This window comes from Aethina tumida, chromosome 6 (assembly GCF_024364675.1).
Source record: "Aethina tumida isolate Nest 87 chromosome 6, icAetTumi1.1, whole genome shotgun sequence".
NCBI classification, from domain to species: domain Eukaryota; kingdom Metazoa; phylum Arthropoda; class Insecta; order Coleoptera; family Nitidulidae; genus Aethina; species Aethina tumida.
In genome coordinates this window covers 10,457,686-10,482,177 of record NC_065440.1, presented here as the reverse complement: position 1 = coordinate 10,482,177, position 24,492 = coordinate 10,457,686, and the positions used below count along the sequence as shown (strand labels likewise).

At 31.0% G+C, this 24,492-nt stretch overlaps 2 long non-coding RNA genes across 4 annotated transcripts; both read left to right on the top strand.

The window, feature by feature from the left end:
- The first annotated feature begins 190 nt into the window (after window positions 1–190).
- LOC126265793 (uncharacterized) lies at window positions 191–24,309 on the top strand. The gene is made up of 4 exons (XR_007548261.1): window positions 191–351; window positions 2,824–2,955; window positions 3,495–3,615; window positions 23,561–24,309. It is a non-coding gene; the product is annotated as an uncharacterized LOC126265793 (long non-coding RNA).
- LOC109605284 (uncharacterized) lies at window positions 17,245–23,410 on the top strand. Of its 3 annotated transcripts, none has more exons than XR_002191949.2 (4): window positions 17,245–18,995; window positions 21,390–21,442; window positions 22,656–22,787; window positions 23,263–23,410. It is a non-coding gene; the product is annotated as an uncharacterized LOC109605284 (long non-coding RNA). The 3 variants fall into 3 exon arrangements; XR_007548260.1 differs by having other exon boundaries at window positions 21,336–21,442; XR_007548259.1 differs by having other exon boundaries at window positions 17,245–19,168.
- Window positions 24,310–24,492: the final 183 nt, after the last annotated feature.

Genomic DNA, 24,492 nt, shown 5'->3' with positions numbered 1-24,492 from the left:
AAAACTATTGAGAATAAAGGTAAGAAGATTTTATATTAAAGCTAAATATTTTTATTTAACAATTAATTATATTTATTTTTCATTCGTTTAGTTAAATTTAATGGGTAAACAAGTCAAATGTTTATAAATAATTAACGTGAGCAATTGTTGTAAATTAATGATAAAATAATATATTTCCTAGGCATTTCAATTGGCGTACCTGTCATAATAATGAGGTTTGCGCAATCTTCCCCAAAGCCACCCCAAAATATTGATTGCTCAGTCTGTTCAGTCTTATGTCATCCACGAGTCGAATGAGTAGTTTGAGTTTTATCCATTGTTGTAGGTCAGGAAAATTGATGATCTTACTAGGTTCGTAATGTTTACTATTTATTTGCTATATAATATGTATTTTATCACATGTTTCACTCTCATATAATAATCATTTCATGTTACAAGTTGAAGGACTGCTTCATTTAAAATTTTATTACTAAAAAAATTGGTGATTTAAGAGTATTTTTCAATGAACTCAATTTATTTAGATCAAATATGTGAAATGTTTATTAATAATTACTGTGAGCAAGTGTTGTAAATTAATGTTTAAATAATATATTTCCCTGTGACGTTTCATCTTGCGTAACAGTCGTTAATTAATGTTTGTGCAATCCACCCAAAAGCCACCCCAATATATTGATCGGGCAATCAGTTCAACAATTTCCGTTCAGTTTTATGTCTTCTACGACTCTATTGAGTAGTTTGAGTTCTATCCATTGTTGAAGTTCATAAAAACTGAGGCAATTATTAGGTTCGTAATGTTTACCATACATAATATGTATTTTGTCACTTGTGTTACTTTCATATACACTTTCATAACTATCGTTCATATGCAAAACAACTTTAGAAATTTTCGTTTGACTTGATAAAAGTGTACGTTTAAATATTCATATTATTGTCATATTGTTATATAATATGTTTGATAACAACAATAGGATAATATAATTGTTTATTAGTAGGTTTAGTTAAGCGTATAGTATTGGTAAAAAGTAGAGCAACTTTTTTAAAATTCAAACAATTTTTGTCCATGTTATAATGTTTAAAAAAATATATATTGAAAATTAATTTCCCTTTATAAATTTAACAATTACATACTTAAAAAAATTAAATGGCAGTTATAGAGACTGCTGATAGAAGATAAAACTTAGAACTTTTAGTATTAAAATTTGTAATTTCATAAAGTTTGAATTAAATTTATCAACATCAATTTGGTTTTCACATCTATTGACACTCCGAGCCACAATTTTATGCATGTTTATATATTTTTTTATTATTTAATACAATACAATTGAAATAACAATTAATTTTACAACCATATTATTTATAGATAGTATTTGTATTTACTTAAATTTCAATGATTTTTAACATTATTTTAATTGTTTGCAACATTGTCATCATTAATTTCAACAATACTTTCAATTATTTCATTTTGTTCTAAAAAAGATACAATAGGTTTATGGTAAATAAAGTAAGAAATGAAAATGTTTGTTTCAAATTTATCTAAGTATCCCGTAAAAGCGGCATCGATTGTCGTTTTATGTTTTGTAGTGTGAGTTTTCGATCATTGGACATATTTAAATAAATTTTTCACTAAATCCATTCAATATCACTTATAAGATATACACAGCACTATACGTCAACTGTATAGCTACAGTTATACTGGTATAAGCATGTCGGTGACGCGAACGCACGAGATTTCACCCATTCAAAAAGTATCTAAGGCGCACAGCACACTGCGCGTGCGCCACTCATGAGCATGTAAGTGACGCGACACATAATATTTCGCTACCAAAAAGTGTCCAACGGGGCTAAAGAAGATTCCACTTCTTTAGCCCCGTTCACACTTCCACAAAAAATACATTAAATCTATTATTATTTGTTAGGAAAAGCTAATTTTCAGTTTACACACTTTTATTGACGGTATAAAAAACAAGAATGTTTTACTTTTGCTTAATAAACATCCCTCCTTCGATTTTAATTGAAACCAAAATATGTACAACCGGTTACTTCATTTCAATTCAAAAATTTACCCTCGAAACATACCCTCTTGCTTCGAGTCATTATCTTGTTGAAAATAATGTATCATTGGTATATTTTTATCTTGATATGGTACCATGTTGTTCCTCAATATTTCTTTATACATAAAACGATCCATAATAGCCTCTATTCAAAAGAGAGGACTAATTCTAAATCCCGAAAAGCAATTCCATACCATTACCGACCAATCGCCTTTTCCTTTTTATGAAAAGGTCGCCTTACAAATAAAATCTCATCACTGCTAACCAAATTAAACTTGATTTCATCGCTCCAGATCTCTCGTTTCCAATCATTTAATTAATGTACAATTATTTTTCCTTTATTTAGTACTTAATGGTTGGGCTGAAAAGTTCGTAGGCTAACATAGAAAAAATCTTTTTTTCAATAGTATCAGATGATTATATTGAAAAGTTACTGAAATCGATAAAAAAAGTATATTTAGAATTTATTAAAAATAAAGATAAAGATTTTTAATTAATAATTAACTATATAACTTAAATCCTTTGTTTATTTTTCATTTATTTAGTTAAATCTTTTAAGTAAACAGGTCAAATGTTTATTAATCAAAAAGTAACTTGATGAGTTTATGTCTTCTACGAAAGGAAAATCTTTGTTTTTTATAAAAACTACTTTACATTTCTAATTTTTTATTATAAGCAAAGAAACAAAATAAATATACAATAGATAAATACACAGTTGTCTATGGACAATTTAATTTTTTATAATTTTTATACTGATTTGATGTAATTTTAGTTACAGAAAATGAAACCACAGGTTATGCCATATATAATGAGTGGAGAAACAAAGAAGATTACTAAAGGACAAATGAGTGATCAAGATGACAAAACTTGAAGCTGACATGAACCAGGAACCAACTTGTGAAAGGTTAGTGGAACAGTTACTTTAAGTTTATTTGATCCAAAAATAATTGACGCATTATTAGAGTGCCTTATTAATTTATTTTTTTAACAGTTTTATTGGTTCTTCGTGTTATATAAGTTAACAATTCACAAAGTAATTTGTACTTAATAAATGTTTTAACTATGTAAAAATTGTATTCTTATTTCTTGCTAAATAATAATAAAGTATAAAAAAATAATAATAAATATCGTCTGAAATATGTAAATAATAATAAAACTTTTAAGGTACGTAATTTAATTAAGTGAAGACAAGATGCACAATCAGTTTTTTAAGAGATAAATAAGGGTTTTTGTTACAGTTTCCATGTAATTCTTTTACGTGTAATAAATATTTATACTTTCTTCTATTTCTATAACTTAACTGAAACATTAATTTTATAAGTTTGATAAGACTTTTAAATTCATTAGTAATCTAGAGAAAATTTTTAAACTAAGAGAGAAACTAATTATTCTAATTTATCTTGTTTTATAGTTTCTGTCAATAATTTCTATATTTGTTTTTAGCTATCGACGATGGAGTGAAGGAGATTCCTTTGATTTAGTAGATTCTTGAAGCTAAATAATTCCACAAGTTAACCTGAATAAAAATAGAACCTGAAATAAACAAGGAACGAAACTTTTAGAGGTAAATTACTTTATTCACTGAATTCTTTAATTGATATCAGAATTTCATCAAAAAAGAAAAGATTTTACTACTATCTCAGCACAACTTTGACCATTTCATTATCCATTTTTTTATAAAACTTTTTGTTTCAGGTATTAACGTTTTGCTCCAAAAAAAGGACTAATTATGACAGATCACCACAGTCATTATCATACGAAGATTAACCTGATTCTTTTTGAAAAACTTAAAAAAAAAGCAAGTTAAAAAGGAATGGAATTGAGTCTCAACAGCTGTAACTAAAACTATACACGTTGAACGTGTTGATAATTGTAATAATTACTTAAAATAAGTAATATTTTAAGTAACATTAAGATTCCTGAGGTGTGTAATGATGTACTATACTATACCATTGTCAAATAATAAGGTTTATTACCTGATGCCCCATAAATGTTGGGGTATGTTAATTTGACAATTATTGACTTGTTCATTATTTATACCAATATATCTAAACTGTAGGTGAATTATTAGTGGTTCATCTCTTCTTAAGTCATTGTCTTGTCGAAATTTTTTACAATATTTAATAATTATAATACGATTCTTATGGCAACGTTCCTTTAACACTTAAGTCATTTTCTCGTTTCTGATGAGTATTAAATACATGTCTCATCAACTGTTGTACAACCTATTTTCCTGCTTCAATCCCCGTAAATTCTCTTCTTGGGTAAACTAGTAATTTTAATGTATTTTCTTTTGTTTGTCTTGAGGATTAGCTTTAAATTATTCGATTGCTGCTAAAAGTTCCTTTGCTAATTTGGCAATTATTGTGGATTAGTTGATGTGTCCGACCATCTGAGGAAATTTACCAGTTACAACAACACATCTGAAGGCAAGTCGTACATATGAAAGAATTCAAACATAATGAAGAATTTTTCTATAATCCGGCAGCATTTGATGAAGATTATAATCGGTGTTTTGTTCGTTCAATTTTGAAGCAGTATGAATTTCATGTCGGCCATGTTCTTTAATCTCTATATCCACTTGGGTACTGGTTACTCCTCATATTTGACTTTATCGATTTGCTGGTTCAGTTTAAGGACGACAAGATTGAGCAACAATGAACATTAAATATTAAAAATAACCATCGAAGAGGTTAATACTTTTTCCAACGAAGATATATAACATTTTCATGGTATGCTTGTGTTAGACTGTGTCTAGGCCCAAACTGCAAGGACAACGTTTGAAAATTCAAAGAATATCTTTGAATTTAGCACTCTTAGAATATCGAAGAATTATAGTATTGTCCACATTATCCGATCTTCCTTCATTGCCAAAGATACATTGCCTTTTGTGAGAACAGGTAACTGCACTTAAATTGTCCTGCAACAGTTCAATGAAAATTAATCCTGAAAATGTTAACAAAGAAAAATAAACAAACTCTTGTACATTGATGAATTTTTCCGTAAATTCCCCTTCTCCAGAGCAGACGATGGTGGTGCAGATCAGACGTTCTATTTATTCGATTCAGATGAAACAGTCGGGGAAATAATAATTCAAACACAAAATAAATTTCTTCGGCATCAATTCTGCTCCTTATTCATTATGTTAACAGAAATAAGATTATTTCCAAGTGTAGTTTTACTTGTTAACATCGGTTCTGGTGTATTAAGCTTAACTTTCCATTGGGGAAAACTGGAGTTATGTTTAATTCAGACACGCTTGAAACTATTTTAAAGAAATCAAAATACAAAACCTCCTTTACACTGCCGAGTTTTTAAAAATGTCTCAGTCTTCGTTCATTTTTTGTGTCAGGACGACATTGAAGAATGCTTTCTTGATGTGTGGAGATCGTCATTGTTAAATATATTGTATTTAGATGAAACAGTCGGGGAAATACTAATTCAAACTCTGAAATAAATTTCTTTGGCACCAATTCTCCTACTTATTCACAAGTTTACAGATGAAGCACAAATAAGAATATTTCCAAGTGGAGTTTTATTTGCTGACATTGGCTCTGATATTTGATATTGTACGAAGCTTAACTTTCCAACTTAATCCGGCCATTGGGGAAAATTGGGACCCATAGAGGGGTTTTGTCTAATCCAGAACCGCTTAAAACTATTTTAACGAAATCAAAATGCAAGAACTCTTCTACACCGCCGAGTTTTTAAATATTTCTCACTCTTCGTTCATTTTTTGTGTCAGGACGACATTGAAGAATGGTTTCTTGATGTGTGGAGATCGTCAATGTTAGATATATTGCATTCAGATGAAACAGTCGGGGAAATACTAATTCAAACTCTGAAATAAATTTCTTTGGCACCAATTCTCCTACTTATTCACCAAGTTTACAGATGCAGCACAAATAAGAATATTTCCAAGTGGAGTTTTATTTGTTGACATCGGCTCTGATATTCGATATTGTACGAAGCTTAACTTTCCAACTTAATCCGGCCATTGGGGAAAATTGGGACCCATAGAGGGGTTTTGTCTAATCCAGAACCGTTTAAAACTATTTTAACGAAATCAAAATGTAAGAACTCTTCTACACTGCCGAGTTTTTCCATAAATTACACTCGTTGTGGAGCATTCTTTGTGACAGGCTGACGTTGATGAATGCTTTCCTTATGTGTGGTGCAGGTCAGTGTTAGATATATTGGATTCAGATGAAACAGTTGGGGAAATACTAATTCAAACCACAAATGAGTTCTTTATACAACAATTTCGGCACCAATCCTCTTGTGGGCTTTAATTTTATAAACCTTATATAAAAACAATTTCAGTATCAAAATTGTGGTCTTCATTTTCCATCAATTATTACAGAGTAATCGCCATTGGATAACACTCTTTAGCTTCCTTTATGATATGCATCCAATGACAATCAGGACTCAATAAAATATTGATTTCTGCGTCTTTAACAACCTTATCTTCTTTGGAATCAGTCCTCTTTGTGACTAGTTGGCAGTGTGAATGTCATAGACAAAAGGAAGCTCAGTAACTCAATATCTTCTCGATATGCATGACCAACTAATCAAGTAGTCGTTAAATATTAATTTATCGATTCGTCGGCTCTCATCTCTAAACACGAGATAAACCCTATGTCTATATATATTGTAAAATTGATTGACAATAGGCCCCTAATAAAAGATTCGATTTTGAATCTTGAACATTAGCCAGTCTTTCTGTGTATCCACCAGATTTAGAGACAGAGGCTGTGCTAGTGATAAATATTTAAGTAGAACTTCTTCTTTAACGTGCTGTGGTAGAAAATTTAAATAAAAATATATTTTTGTGGATATATAATATCTAAAATATTCATTCATTGCTGAATCTTTGAGTCCAATGTGGGTAATCCACCTCAATTGGGTTTATATTTACAACGAACAATATGTATTGATTTATTAATTCAAAAAAATTGTCGTCGAATTATAATATAGAAATTGAAGTATATAAAAAATAAATATACACTGATTTATCTGAGTGTTGCATTTTGTGAGTACAAAAAATTCTTGTGCATTGGTCATTTTTCCATATATACTCCCCCTCTAGAATCCTCTCTGTGTCAGGCAGATAGTGGTGACTGATTTCCTTATATGCACTAAGGGTGAGTCGTTAGATTTATTGGATTCAGATGAAACAATCAAGGAAATAATAGTTGAAATTCGAAATGAATTTCTTAGGCAAACAGGTGTGGCCCCATGATAGTGTTTTGTTGGTGTAACCTAAAGGCAAACATTCTTGGTACGGCTTTACCTTTTCTATGTGTCTCTTAATCCTTCAACTGATTGACACTGGATTGGAACTTTTACGTGAGAAATATCTATTCGGAGCCAGATAATGAACAATTTATCTTTTACGGTCTGTTTGCACACGATGTGAGAATCAATTCCTAGAAACTTCTAAAAATGGATTCCAAACAATGAGAATTATATTTTTTAATTAATTAGATCGCTTAAGGACTTTTGAAGAAAAATCATTGACTTCAGGTCTATTACAGTACAAGAAAATCTTTTGAGAATTTAAAGTAAATCTTTGATTTAAAATGGAGCAACAATTTCGACCATTCTCGTGAATGGCAACTAAATGGAAAATACGTTTTCGAAAGAAGAGATCAAACATCTTCTTATGCTTCTATGATCAGTTTCTCGCTAGCTATCACATGGAAAACTATAGGGGAACATTTCACCACTTTGTTTTGTGCCATCTGAATTTCATGCTTCAATCTTCATCAACTCGTCTACACATACTTAAAAACTTTATCTTCATATACAGTAAAATTTACTGTTTTCGTACAATCATTCAAGTACCATCGATTAATAAGCCTTATTTAATCGAGAACGATATTATTTTGAGAAGTCGCCAGTTTAGGAATGAAGTAATATCTCCCAAACTAGTTGGATTAATACAATATTAAAATTGTATGCTAATTATTCCCGAGTCGGTACTCATCAGGTATAGATTCAGTCAATCTTGTCCGGTACCATGTCACTGAGGATGATACCTTGTCCTTTTGTGTGTAGCTTGTTGTTCATCTTCCGGTGGTATTGACCTCAGTAACGGTAGTACTGTCGTTGATGAGCTGAACCTCGTTGGAGTTTGAGATGGATTTTCTTTAACTGGTTGTTTAGAGGTGATCGTCTTGGTGATGGATTTAGTTGGTGTAGTGGAGTTGCCACCCAACAGAAATTTGAGTCCATTGTCAAGGAAGCACACCAAGTCAAGTCTGAAGTTTCACGACGTAAGAAGAACAATACCGCTGTACTAGATAGTGGTTACTAACAGTGAGAGGGCAAGAACTGCTAACAGCGGAGAAGGTTCCATCGAGGATATAATTCTTCTCATATTTGACTTTATCGATTTGTTGGTTCAGTCTAAGGACGACAAGAACATTAAATATTAAAAATAACCATCGAAGAGGTTAATACTTTATCCAACAAAGATATGAAACATTTTCTTGGTATGCTTGTGTAAGACTGTCTCTAGGCCCAAACTGCAAGGACAACGTTCGAAAATTCAAAGTATATCTTTGAATTTAGCACTCTTAGAATATCGAAGACTTATAGTATTGTCCACATTATCCGATCTTCCTTCATTGCCAAAGATACATTGCCATTTGTGAGAACAGGTAACTGCACTTAAATTGTTCTGCAACAGTTCAATGAAAATTAATCTTGAAAATGTTAACAAAGAAAAATGAAAAAACTCTTGACATTGATGAATTTTTCCGTAAATTCTCCTTCTCCAGAGCAGACGATGGTGGTGCAGATCAGACGTTCTATTTATTCGATTCAGATGAAACAGTCGGGGAAATAATAATTCAAACACAAAATAAATTTCTTCGGCATCAATTCTGCTCCTTATTCATTATGTTAACAGAAATAAGATTATTTCCAAGTGTAGTTTTACTTGTTAACATCGGTTCTGGTGTATTAAGCTTGACTTTCCATTGGGGAAAACTGGAGTTATGTTTAATTCAGACACGCTTGAAACTATTTTAAAGAAATCAAAATACAAAACCTCCTTTACACTGCCGAGTTTTTAAAAATGTCTCAGTCTTCGTTCATTTTTTGTGTCAGGACGACGTTGAAGAATGCTTTCTTGATGTTTGGAGATCGTCAATGTTAAATATATTGTATTCAGATGAAACAGTCGGGGAAATACTAATTCAAACTCTGAAATAAATTTCTTTGGCACCAATTCTCCTACTTATTCACAAGTTTACAGATGCAGCACAAATAAGAATATTTCCAAGTGGAGTTTTATTTGTTGACATCGGCTCTGATATTCGATATTGTACGAAGCTTAACTTTCCAACTTAATCCGACCATAGGGGAAAATTGGGACCCATAGAGGGGTTTTGTCTAATCCAGAACCGTTTAAAACTATTTTAACGAAATCAAAATGTAAGAACTCTTCTACACTGCCGAGTTTTTCCATAAATTACACTCGTTGTGGAGCATTCTTTGTGACAGGCTGACGTTGATGAATGCTTTCCTTATGTGTGGTGCAGGTCAGTGTTAGATATATTGGATTCAGATGAAACAGTTGGGGAAATACTAATTCAAACCACAAATGAGTTCTTTATACAACAATTTCGGCACCAATCCTCTTGTGGGCTTTAATTTTATAAACCTTATATAAAAACAATTTCAGTATCAAAATTGTGGTCTTCATTTTCCATCAATTATTACAGAGTAATCGCCATTGGATAACACTCTTTAGCTTCCTTTATGATATGCATCCATTGACAATCAGGACTCAATAAAATATTGATTTCTGCGTCTTTAACAACCTTTTCTACTTTGGAATCAGTCCTCTTTGTGACTAGTTGGCAGTGTGAATGTCATAGACAAAAGGAAGCTCAGTAACTCAATATCTTCTCGATATGCATGACCAACTAATCAAGTAGTCGTTAAATATTAATTTATCGATTCGTCGGCTCTCATCTCTAAACACGAGATAAACCCTATGTCTATATATATTGTAAAATTGATGGACAATAGGCCCCTAATAAAAGATTCGATTTTGAATCTTGAACATTAGCCAGTCTTTCTGTGTATCCACCAGATTTAGAGACAGAGGCTGTGCTAGTGATAAATATTTAAGTAGAACTTCTTCTTTAACGTGCTGTGGTAGAAAATTTAAATAAAAATATATTTTTGTGGATATATAATATCTAAAATATTCATTCATTGTTGAATCTTTGAGTCCAATGTGGGTAATCCACCTCAATTGGGTTTATATTTACAACGAACAATATGTATTGATTTATTAATTCAAAAAAATTGTCGTCGAATTATAATATAGAAATTGAAGTATATAAAAAATAAATATACACTGATTTATCTGAGTGTTGCATTTTGTGAGTACAAAAAATTCTTGTGCATTGGTCATTTTTCCATATATACTCCCCCTCTAGAATCCTCTCTGTGTCAGGCAGATAGTGGTGACTGATTTCCTTATATGCACTAAGGGTGAGTCGTTAGATTTATTGGATTCAGATGAAACAATCAAGGAAATAATAGTTGAAATTCGAAATGAATTTCTTAGGCAAACAGGTGTGGCCCCATGATAGTGTTTTGTTGGTGTAACCTAAAGGCAAACATTCTTGGTACGGCTTTACCTTTTCTATGTGTCTCTTAATCCTTCAACTGATTGACACTGGATTGGAACTTTTACGTGAGAAATATCTATTCGGAGCCAGATAATGACCATTTTATCTTTTACGGTCTGTTTGCACACGATGTGAGAATCAATTCCTAGAAACTTCTAAAAATGTATTCCAAACAATGAGAATTATATTTTTTAATTAATTAGATCGCTTAAGGACTTTTGAAGAAAAATCATTGACTTCAGATCTATTACAGTACAAGAAAATCTTTTGAGAATTTAAAGTAAATCTTTGATTTAAAATGGAGCAACAATTTCGACCATTCTCGTGAATGGCAACTAAATGGAAAATACGTTTTCGAAAGAAGAGATCAAACATCTTCTTATGCTTCTATGATCAGTTTCTCGCCAGCTATCACATGGAAAAATATAGGGGAATATTTCACCACTTTGTTTTTTGCCATCCGAATTTCATGCTTCAATCTTCATCAACTCGTCTACACATACTTAAAAACTTTATCTTCATATACAGTAAAATTTACTGTTTTCGTACAATCATTCAAGTACCATCGATTAATAAGCCTTATTTAATCGAGAACGATATTATTTTGAGAAGTCGCCAGTTTAGGAATGAAGTAATATCTCCCAAACTAGTTGCATTAATACAATATTAAAATTGCACGCTAATTATTCCCGAGCGGTACTCATCAGGTATAGATTCAGTCAATCTTGTCCGGTACCATGTCACTGAGGATGATACCTTGTCCTTTTTTGTGTAGCTTGTTGTTCATCTTCCGGTGGTATTGACCTCAGTAACGGTAGTACTGTCGTTGATGAGCTGAACCTCGTTGGAGTTTGAGATGGATTTTCTTTAACTGGTTGTTTAGAGGTGATCGTCTTGGTGATGGATTTAGTTGGTGTAGTGGAGTTGCCACCCAACAGAAATTTGAGTCCATTGTCAAGGAAGCACACCAAGTCAAGTCTGAAGTTTTGCGACTTAAGAAGAACAATACCGCTGTACTAGATAGTGGTTACTAACAGTGAGAGGGCAAGAACTGCTAACAGCGGAGAAGGTTCCATCGAGGATATAATTCTTCTCATATTTGACTTTATCGATTTGTTGGTTCAGTCTCTCTTTAACACTTGTGCCATTTTCTCCTTTTAGATGGGTATTAAATACATGTCTCATCAATTGTTATACAACCTTTTTTCTTGCTAATCCTCGTAAATTCCCTTTTTGGGTAAACTTGGAATTTTAATATCTTTTCTTTTGTTTGTCTTGAGGAACAGCTTTAAATTATTCAATTGCTGAGTTCCTTTGCTAATTTGGCAATTATTGTGGATTTGTAGATGTGTCCGACCATTTGAGGTAATTTATCAGTTACAACAAACATCCGAAGGCAAGTGGAACATATGAAAGAATTCAAACCTAATATGGAATTTTTCTACAATCCGGCAGAATTTGATGAAGATTATAATCGGTGTTTTGTTTGTTCAGTTTTGAAGCAGTATGAAGTTCATGTCAGACATGTTCTTTGTTTCACAGTCTCTAACATAATGTAGTTGTCCTTTCAGCACGTTACGTAAATAACTTTTGGTATGCACTTTACCTTCTCTGTGCGTTAAAAAATTTTTTATCCATAAATTGATTGACATTGATTGGATATTCTTACATGGGAAATGTCTCACAAATTCTCACTGTCATGAAACTAATCAAATGATCATTCAATATTAAAAATAACCATCGACTTTTGTAAATTCCATTCATCGATATTGGGCCCAAACAATAAATTATTGTCCTTATCTCCAAATCAATCAAATTGATATAACACATATAGGAATTTGTGGATTTTGTTTAATTGATAAGGTTCAATAATATTACTGAAGGAGTGAACCATATTGGATATTCAGGTGGAAAATAAAATGTTGTTCTTTTTAACTTTGGGCTTTGTTCTTGTGTAGCTTGTTGTTCATCTTCCGGTGATATTGGCCTCAATAATGGTAGTACTTTCGTGGATGAGCTGAACCTCGTTGGAGTTGAGATGGTATGCTTGTGTTAGACTGTCTCTAGACCCAAACTGCAAGGACAACGTTCGAAATTTCAAAGTATATCTTTGAATTTAGCACTCTTAGAATATCGAAGAATTATAGTATTGTCCACATTATCCGATCTTCCTTCACTGCCAAAGATATATTGGCTTTTGTGAGAACAGGTAACTGCACTTAAATTGTCCTGCAACAGTTCAATGAAAATTAATCCTGAAAATGTTAACAAAGAAAAATAAACAAACTCTTGTACATTGATGAATTTTTCCGTAAATTCCCCTTCTCCAGAGCAGACGATGGTGGTGCAGATCAGACGTTCTATTTATTCGAATCAGATGAAACTGTCGGGGAAATAATAATTCAAACACAAAATAAATTTCTTCGGCATCAATTCTGCTCCTTATTCATTATGTTAACAGAAATAAGATTATTTCCAAGTGTAGTTTTACTTGTTAACATCGGTTCTGGTGTATTAAGCTTGACTTTCCATTGGGGAAAACTGGAGTTATGTTTAATTCAGACACGCTTGAAACTATTTTAAAGAAATCAAAATACAAAACCTCCTTTACACTGCCGAGTTTTTAAAAATGTCTCAGTCTTCGTTCATTTTTTATGTCAGGACGACGTTGAAGAATGCTTTCTTGATGTGTGGAGATCGTCAATGTTAAATATATTGTATTCAGATGAAACAGTCGGGGAAATACTAATTCAAACTCTGAAATAAATTTCTTTGGCACCAATTCTCCTACTTATTCACCAAGTTTACAGATGAAGCACAAATAAGAATATTTCCAAGTGGAGTTTTATTTGTTGACATCGGCTCTGATATTTGATATTGTACGAAGCTTAACTTTCCAACTTAATCCGGCCATTGGGAAAAATTGGGACCCATAGAGGGGTTTTGTTTAATCCAGAACCACTTAAAACTATTTTAAAGAAACCAAAATGCAAAACCTCTTCTACACTGCCGAGTTTCTCCATACATTACGTTCGTTGTAGAGCATTCTTTGTGATAGGCCGACGTTGATGAATGCTTTCCTTATGTCTGGTGCAGGTCAGTGTTAGATATGTTGGATTCAGATGAAACAGTTGGGAAAATAATAATTCAAAACACAAACGAATTCTTTATACAACAATTTCGGCATCAATCCTCTCGTGGGCTTTAATTTTGGTTTGTCAACACTTCTTTGTGTACTTGCCAAACCTTATCCTCATATATTTTACAGAATTTACGGTCCTTTACGACTATCGTTATGGTCAAGTGTCATTTTGTCTTCAAGGATGCTACTTTGCTTTTTGTTAGCACAACAGACATTTGGTACTATTTTAATACTATTTTAAAGAACACAATATGATAAAATTTTGGGCAACAGGCATGTTTCCACATATTATCTTTCTTTAGAGTCTCCTTTCTTTAAGGCAACTTCCTTATGTGTGATGTGACTTCATCCACAAGTAAGTTTAAATTATTCTCTAACTTCACTTAAATTGTCATGCAAACGTTCATTGAAAATTTGAACTTGATTTAAAAACAGAATAACATTGTGTCGGTCTACAGATCTGTTTTACAGCAATCTCATACTATATGGATTTAACCTCATCAACATAAAAAAAATTAACAACAAAATTGAGGTCTTCATACTTTGTCAACTGTGGTTGTCACCTTTTTTTTTGAGAACTAATAATATTTTTTCCTGTAAGATTATGTTGAAAAAATCAACGTGAAACAAATCTTGTGCATTGTTGAGTCTTGTCATGTTGTTTCCTCTAGAGACTTCTTTGTTATAGACCGACGTGATAAAAAGAGTTTTATAACCAAGTGGAGTTTTATTATATTGAATTTACTGATTTTATTGACTTTCCAACTCGATTCGACCATTCGCAAAAATTGGCTGGCACTGAGGAATCCAAAACCTTGAGACAATCTTAAGAAACCTCCCGTCTAGATAGAATGTCTTAGACCAGCCTTAGCCAACTAATGCCAAAAATATCCACTAATATTTGCGAAGCGGGCATTCAGTATAAATTGTTTTGAAATTTGTAACTGGTCCAATTAAGAACATGGAACCATGGAGCTACAACACTTCGGTCAATCCATATCCAAATAAAAGTTCCATTTAAATTTTCTCTAACTGTAAATACCAAGTCATCCAAAAGTTGAATGGAAGATATACTTGATTCAAAAATATTCTAAAAACTGAACTGTATGTGTTAATCTATTAATTCAAAGAAACATCATTAAATGTTCAGAGCATTGGATAAAGCTATCGTCGAACCAGTTGACATGTAACAAGTTTAAGGAAATTAAATAACCCTACACTTCATCATTTCGACATGTATTGTTTAGAACCAAGAACCAAATTTTAAGACTAATTTGTTTGTTGGAACGATTATTAAAGATAACCACCGACTTTAGGTCTGCTCCAAAAAAAAAAAAAGAACCATGGATTCATCCATGGAATTTGTAAATTCTTCCCAGCAAAGAGATTACATGCTCGGTATCCTTGTATTAGTCGCTTCTCCAGCTAATGATTGTATGGTTCCGACTCACTATATTTTAAAATATCTCTTCGGAGCTTTATAATGAACGAATGTTTTCCAAAGGAGGGATTAAATATCTTCTTATACTTGTTCATTTCGTCGTGCATGGCCATCTGCTTCTTCTGTCGAAAAGGTCACGAAAGCGATGTCTTTCGTCTTCTGTTTTTGCTGAACATAACATCAGATGTGATGTAGTGAAGCCCCGAAACAATTGTGGTTCAGGGATTCATTCAAGGAACATATAAGTTCGTTCCAACGAAAAGATTACATTTTAGTGTTCTAAGTAACTACATTTTAAAATATCTCTTCGGAGCCCTATAGAGAAGAATATTCATCCATTGCATCCTATATGGGAAACAATCCTCAGAAATTCTTTAGAAACCACCATCATCAGTGACTTCAATTCTACTGCAGTGCAAGGAATGGCTTTTAAATCGAATAAACGTTTTCCATAGGAAGGATTAAACATCTTATGCTTGCTTGAGATGTTCCTCGCTAGTCAGCACATGAAAAATTACAGGGGAACTTTTCACCATTTCTGCTGTGTGTGCTGAATCTCATTAGCATTTACTTCTTTTATCACTTTCATTCATTGACCATCAATCAATAAGTATTATATGATTGTAAGTCTTACCCGGTACCACTTCACCAATGTGGTACCCTGTCTTGTTATATAAGAAACATTTGGCAAAATAAAACTATTTTAAAGAAATCCAAATGCAAAAATTCTTAAACATAGCTGAGTACTTCTTCACATTCTCCTCCTACCTTATGTGTGACTTCGTCCAAAAGTAGCCTTTAAATTTCCTCTAAATGCACTCACTAAATTGCCATGCAAGTGTTCAATGGAAATTAAACTTGATGAAAACATCCTTTTTGTCGTAGTAATATCCAAAATTGTTATGGAGGTACTTTTTTATAACATTGTGATGACAGCATTAAACTGAAAGTTTATTGGCGTCATTATGGGCTGTAGTGTCACTCGTTTGGACCTGCATCACTCCATTGCTCACATCATTCTAGAGTTGTAACCTTGCCAGGCGAAGGAAACGATTAACTGAGTATTTAAAATTCTAAAGCCTGACTTTATTCACCCTTTTGTTTAAGGTGGCATTAGTTTTCTAATTCTAGGAGGACGAAACTTATGGCGGCATCATATTAGACGACATCATATGCTTTGGTTGCGATTGCGTAAAGTCCTTCAAGTTATAGAAGAACATGAGTGTGTGTGACATTATTAAGGGCTAAAGTGATACATGTTTAGAGCTGCAACTGGGTATTACACAAGCTTGAAATTTTGTTGTGATATTCGAGCATTCCAAACTTGTAACCTACTTTTCTTCTTTTCAGGAAATGATACGAATAATTGGGTATTTAAAATTTTAGTCATTTTTCATTACTATCTACTGGAATTTCTTGATTCGTTGAAGAATTTATCCTTGGTAGGGAGTTGGCTTGGGAAATTCTGGTCCCGTAGATTCGTAGTCCATTTCATCAAAAGTTGTTGGGGTACGTTTTTGTAACGTTGCAGTAATGGTTCTAAACAGATAATTTATTGTATAGTACACTTATTTGATTGAATCGTTTCAACTACTGTCAGATTCTTTGTGAATTACCGTCGGAAATTAGTAATGTAAACGTTGATCCAATAGAGATGGAAGTCTATTTTATTGTTGAAGTTTAAACTAGGAACACATTTTTGTATAACTGTACTGATGGTATTAACCCGAAAGTTTATTATACAGTACACTTATTTTTCAACTGGTAATGTCAAATTCTTTGTGGATTGAAGTGGAAAAGTAATCACTGATCCAGTAGACTTGAAAGTTCACTTCGTCATAGAAATATTCCTTAAAACATCCCGTGCATGGTCATCTTTTTCTTCTGTCGAAAAGGTCACGAAAGTGATGCCTTTCCTCTTCTGTTTTTGCTGAACATAACACCAGATGTGATGTAATGTAGCCACCGAAACAATTGTGGTTCAGGGATTCATTCAAGGAACACATAAGTTCGTTCCAACGAAGAGTTCACATGTTAGGGTTCTAAGTTACTACATTTTAAAATATCACTTCTGAGAAGAAGAATATACATCCATTGCATCCTATGTGGGAAACAATTCTCAGAAATTCTTTAGAAACCATCAGTGACTTCAATTCTCCTGCAGTGCAAGGAATGGCTTTTAAATCGAATAAACGTTTTCCATAGGAAGGATTAAACATCGTATGATTGTTTGAGATGTTCCTTGCTAGTCAGCACATGAAAAATTACAGGGGAACTTTTCACCATTTCTGCTGTGTGTGCTGAATCTCATTAGCATTTACTTCTTTTATCACTTTCATTCATTGACCATCAATCAATAAGTATTATATGATTGTAAGTCTTACCCGGTACCACTTCACCAATGTGGTACCCTGTCTTGTTATATAAGAAACATTTGGCAAAATAAAACTATTTTAAAGAAATCCAAATGCAAAAATTCTTAAACATAGCTGAGTACTTCTTCACATTCTCCTCCTACCTTATGTGTGACTTCGTCCAAAAGTAGCCTTTAAATTTCCTCTAAATGCACTCACTAAATTGCCATGCAAGTGTTCAATGGAAATTAAACTTGATGAAAACATCCTTTTTGTCGTAGTAATATCCAAAATTGTTATGGAGGTACTTTTTTATAACATTGTGATGACAGCATTAAACTGAAAGTTTATTGGCGTCATTATGGGCTGTAGTGTCACACGTTTGGACCTGCATCACTCCATTGCACACATCATTCTAGAGTGGTAATCTTGCTTGGAAAGGACACGAATAATTTAGTATTCAAAATTCTGAAGCCTGACTATATTCACCACTTTGCTTAAGGTGGCGTTTTCTCATTTTTGGAGGACGAAACTTATGGCGGCATCATATTAGACGACATCATATGCTTTGGTTGCGATTGCGTAAAGTCCTTCAAGCTATAGAAGAACATCAAGCTATTCGTAATATATCATGATTGTATCCCCAAAATAGTGACATTATTAAGGGCTAAAGTGATACATGTTTAGAGCTGCAAATGTGCATTGCATTGGAGGCACAGATGTCCATTGCACAACACGTAATATTGTTGAGGAATTTAAGTCGTCTGGTTAATAGTCTGTCCTCTTTCTTACAGAGCATACGTACAATTGCCTATTTTCTATTTTATACCCAAGCATAGCTTTTTGGCCACATTAGCTAGTTCTTGAGTGGAAAAGAAGCAAAAGAAATAAAAGCACCTTTACTCCGACCGTGTTTCCTTAACAGTCTCACAGACGTAATAGTTCCGAATCCTTTTGAACAACTTCTCGTTAATTATGCGGCCCAAATTTTAACCTTAAGGTGAATCCAGTGGACATTTTTAGTCAGAATTAATGAAGTCACAGAATGTCGGGTTAGTTTCCGTAGTTTTGCTAGTTTTACAGATTGTTACCGTTTTGATGGTACCGCATTCGGTGAAGAGTTGATCCTTGGTGATGTTTTGGTTGGTTGGTTGGTTTTGGCGTAGAAGTATCCGAAGATGTTTATATGCAACTCCTAATACTATTTACACGCATAGTCTCTTGAATATTTTAAAAATTAAGACTGACTGTACAGATTGGTTTCTAATACAAAACACGCATAATTCTTCCAGATTTATCACGTTCATCCTTGGGGATAATATGTTTTAATCAAAACAACTTTGTCCAGCTGAAGTAAGTGGATATGTTTAAATGAATATTTTGTGAGTTTTAATAATTTGTGAGTAATGGTAAATAGTTGATAGAATTTTGCCAATTAACATGTGGTGCAAACCAAATATATCTTTTGGAATCCAACCCCCAATCATTTAAAGGTCCAATAATTTTGATAGATTACAATATTAATTGTAAGTTTTGATATTTTACTTTCAAATTAGGCGTGAAATCTACTGCTGCTAAATTTAGTTTTATTTATATTTTGTCAAGACTCAATATTTTAAAAACCTATAAAAATAGTTTATACATATTTAATAGTGCAAAAATATCAAATACTTAAAAAACGTTTTAATAAATCATTTAAAACATATCACAAGAATTGTTCAATTTTTGATGGATTTTTGTTAAATATTGATTTTAATTACTGTTTAATTTTAGATGTTTTGAGGTGATTTATATTCATTAATAGTTTTAAACGTCTGAAAATTTGTAAAATATATATTTTTATCAATAAAAATCAAAACCATTAAAATGTTTTATAATAGCGTATCACTCATAAAATTGATGTTTGCGCAGTCGTCCCCAAAGCCACCCCAAAATATAGATCAGGCAGTTTTTTAACAATTTCTATTCAGTCTGACTTCTACAACTAGATTGAGTAGTTTGAGTTCTGTCCATTGTTATACTTTATGAAAATTGATGTGTTTATTAGGTACGTAATGTCTGTTGTCATTTATTTGCTACATAATATGTATTTTACCACTTGTTTCACTCTCATTCACTTATTGTAGAATGTAAATCAGTACATCAATTATAATTAAAAGTATTTTCTGAGTTACTTTTGGTCATGTTTTATTTGAAAAATAATTTTTACTGTTTATTTTCAAGTAAAATGTTTTACTTTATATATATTTAACAATCTGAATTATTTCCTGAATTATTTTAAAGTGACAGTCATTAAAAAAGTTTCAAACCAACGGTTAAAGCTTTTGGGATAGAATCACAAATCGAATTATTAAAAGTTAGTGAACATTTATTTATTTCTTTTTTGGTTTATAAATAAAAAATCATTTATTTTAGACAAAACGTGCCAATATTAATAATTTTGATTAGCCTTAGTTCATCAATAGTATGTACTTTAATTTTAAATCTAGTATATATTTTATTTTAATTTAATAATATATTTAAAATAAAAACAACCTTTCCATATGACATGTTAAAAGACTGCATAAACTAAACGGTTTATTTTTGACGACGTACAGGATGTCTCAAATTGGTAGATTTTGATTGTTATTGAGTTAAGTTTATTTACAGACTGGGTAAAGAAAAATTAAAATACTTCAAATTTGTATTTATTTTCAAGTACACTAAACAACACTAAAATATTACTTGCTGTTTGAAAATATTTAATATTAGGTTCAAACAAATGATATGCAAGATGTTATTGCAAAGAAAGTTCTGTAAATAAAAGGCATACATGTATTTCCAGAAATTCTTTTGTTTTTAATGTTTATTAAAAAAGTATATATTATATATTACCTGTCTATTATCTACAGCTATCAAACTATTAATGTAATTCATTTTAAGTTCTCAGAAGATTACAATATCTGGTTGTCTATGAATAGTTAGTATACAATGAAAAACCTTTAATTTTGCTACCACTTTTTACTGGAATCAACTCACTTCTTGAGATTAGACCTACATCTTTCTGTAAATGTTTCTTCCTTGCTTTTCAATATTTAAATTTAAACTCCTTTTCCTGTAATAAATATTATTTAATTAATTTCACACATATGTAACTAACTAGTAATTATAATCAACTATTCAACAACTTATTAGAATTGTTTGTTTTGAATATGGAATATTTTTAGGTTAAGCGTTAATCGTTGGTCTGATGACACCGCGTAGATCAAACATACGAATTAAAATATACAGAGTAGGCCGTAGAACTCCCAGAGTAGGTATTAATGATCAGTGACATTACAAATTTTAATTTCAAAACTATGTATACATAGTATTTTAATTTAATAATAGATTTTATTTAAAATTAAAACAAGTTTTTTATATTACATATTACAAGTATATAGGTGATACAATTTTAACAATAAACATTAAGTGGTAAAGTAATGTTTATCTTGAAGATAAACATTTTTAATTCTAATAATTCATTGGTTAAATTCTAAAGGTAAACAAGTGAAATGTTTGTTAATAATTAACGTGGGCAGGTGTTCTAAATTTATGTGAAAATAATTTATTTTCCTATCTTGCGTACCAGTCATAAAATTAATGTTTGCGCAATCCTCCCCAAAGCCACCCCAAAATATTGATCGGGCAGCCTGTTCAACAATTTCTTTTCAGTCTTATATCTTTTACGAGCCGATTGAGTAGTTTGAGTTCTACCCTCTGTTGTAGTTGGTTGGAAACGTTTAAAACTTTCGAAGCAGTCACAAATGGGGTTATTAAAGGTTAGTGAACATTTATTTATTTATCTGTTTATGAATGAAAAATCATTTGTTTGTTAATATGCTGTTTTACAGAATTTTTTCTTTCTAAACAAAGGAGCAAAGTACCTAAAATTAATCACTTAATTCAGTTTAATTGTTTATATTACATTAATTGTATTTAATAAATACGTTTATTCAGTACAGTGATATTTGTTCATTACAAACTTCACTTAAAAACTACGTATATTTTGTATTTCCATTTAATAATAGTTTTCATATCAAATTCAAATACATTTTTCATCTTACATGTTACAATACTGCATAAACACAATTTATTTGTAAAAAATGTAAATTTCAGTAATGTTTAATGTTTCATAATTAATGTTCTAAATTATTTATGATAAAGTAAAGGATGTTCAATATTGGTTAATTCTGATTGATATTATTAAGACCATTTGCAAGGATATTCTTTTGGAACTCATTAAAGGGTTCACTAATTTTGATTAATTAAAATATTAATTGTCGGTTTCGTTATTCTACTTTTAGATTAAACTTTAAATATGTTGCAATTTTTTTTTTAGTTTTTATATAAAATTTATCAGGATTCAATCCTTTAAAGATCCTAAAAAATAATTTATATGTATTTAATATAGACAAAACAGAAAAAGAATGTAAACCTTTAAAAAAATTTTAATTTTTTATTGACTGTTTTATGATTTTAATTAGTGTACACTTTAATTTATTTGAAAATGAATTCAGTTAATAAAAATCAAAGCCATTAAAAATGTTTTAAAATAAATAAGCTAAGAGAAAAACATTTTTAATTAATAATTAATCATATAACTTAAATCCTTTATTTTTGTGGTGATTGATTTAGTTAAATCCTTTGAATACACAAATCACATATTTATTAATAAATAATTAACGTGATGAAGTGTTGTAAGTGTATATGAAAATAACATATTTAGTTGTGTCGTTTTATCTTGTGTACCAGTCGTAAAATTGAGGTTTACACAATCCTCCTCAAAGACAAGACAAAATATTGAATATTGAAATATTTTACTTGTATGTCTTCTGCGAAAGGAAAATCTTTACTTTTTATAAAAAGACTAATACATTTCTTATTTTTTATTCTAATCAAAGAAATAAAATAAATGAAATATAGATAAATAAACAGTTGTCTATGGAAAATTTAATAGTTTATAATTTCTATACTGATTTAATGCAATTTTAGGTACAGACGATGAAACCACAGGTTATACCACATATAATGTGTGAAGAAACAAAGAAGATTTCTAAAGAACAACTGAATGATCAAGGTGACAAAACTTGAAGCTGACATGAACTAGGAACCAACTTGTTTAAGGTTAGTGGAACAGTTACTTTAAGTTTATTTGATCCAAAAATAATTGATGCATTCTTAGAGTGCCTTGTTAATTTATTTTTATAACAGTTTTATTGGTTCCTCGAATTATATAAGTTATCAATTGTAAAAATTGTATTATTATTTTTTATTAAATAATAATAAAATATAAAAAAATAATAATAAGTATTGTCTGAAATATTTAAATAATAATAAAAATTTTAAGATACGTAATTTATTTAAGTGAAAATAAAATGTATAATCAGTTTTTTATGAGATAAATAAAACCTTTTGTTACACTTTTCATAATCATTGTTTTACGTGTATATAAATATCTATGCTTTCTTTAATTTCTACAACTTAACTGAAACATTAATTTTATAAGTTTGATAAGATTTTTTACTTTTATCAGTAACATCTAGAGAAAATATTTAATCTAAGAAAGAAACTAATTATTCTAATTTAATTTGTTTTCTAGTTTCTGGCAATAATTCCTACGTTTGATTTTACCTAACGACGATGGAGTAAAGGAGATTCCTGTGATTTTGAAGAATCTTGAAGACAAATAATTGCACAAGTTAACCTGAATAAAAATAGAATCTGAAATAAGCAAGGAACGAAACTTTTAGAGGCAAGTTACTTCGACTTAAATCTTTATTCACTGAATTATTTAGTTCATATCACAATTTCAGTTAAAGAGAAAAGTTTTTATTATTATCTTAGCACGACTTTCACCTTTTCATTGTCTATTTTTTTATGAAACTTTTTTGTTTCAGGTATTAACGTTTTGTTCAAAAAAAGGACTAATTATGACAGTTTACCACAGCCATTTTCATACGAAGATTAACCTGATTCTTTTTGAGAAACAAGATAAAAAGGAATGGAATTGAATCTCAACAACTGCTATACTATACACGTTGAATGTGTTGATAATTGTAATAATTACTTAAAATAGGTAATATTTTAAGTAACATTAAGATTCCTGAGATGTGTAATGATGTATTATACTATACCATTGTCAAATAATAAGGTTTATTACCTGCTGCCCTTTGAATGTTGGGGTATATTAATTTGACAATTAATTACTTATTCATTGGTGCTGTTGTTTCTAACGTCACCACTTAAAATCGATTATTTATACCAATATATATGAACTGTAGGTGGATTGTTAGAGGTTCATCTTTACCTAAGTCATTCTCTTGTCCAAATTTTTTGGATATGTAATAATTGTAAGACGATTCTTATGGCAACGTTTCTTTAACACTTGTGTCATTTTCTCGTTTTGATGGGTATTAAACACATATCTCATCAACTGTTGTACGTACAACCTTCTTTCCTGCTTCAATCCTCGTAAATTCCCTTCTTAGGTAAACTTGGAATTTTAATGTCTTTTCTTTTGTTTGTCTTGAGGAACATCTTTAAATTATTCAATTGCTGCTAAAAGTTCCTTTACCAATTTGGCAATTATTGTGAATTTGTAGATGAGTCCGACCATTTGAGGTAATTTAACAGTTACAACAAACATCTGAACATCTGAAGGCAAGTGGAACATATGAAAGAATTCAAACATAATATAGAACTTTTCTATAATCTGGAAGCATTTGATGAAGATTATAATCGGTGTTTTGTTCGTTCAATTTTAGCAGTATGAAGTTCATGTCAGACATGTTCTTTGTTCCATAGTCTCTAACATAATGTAGTTGTCCTT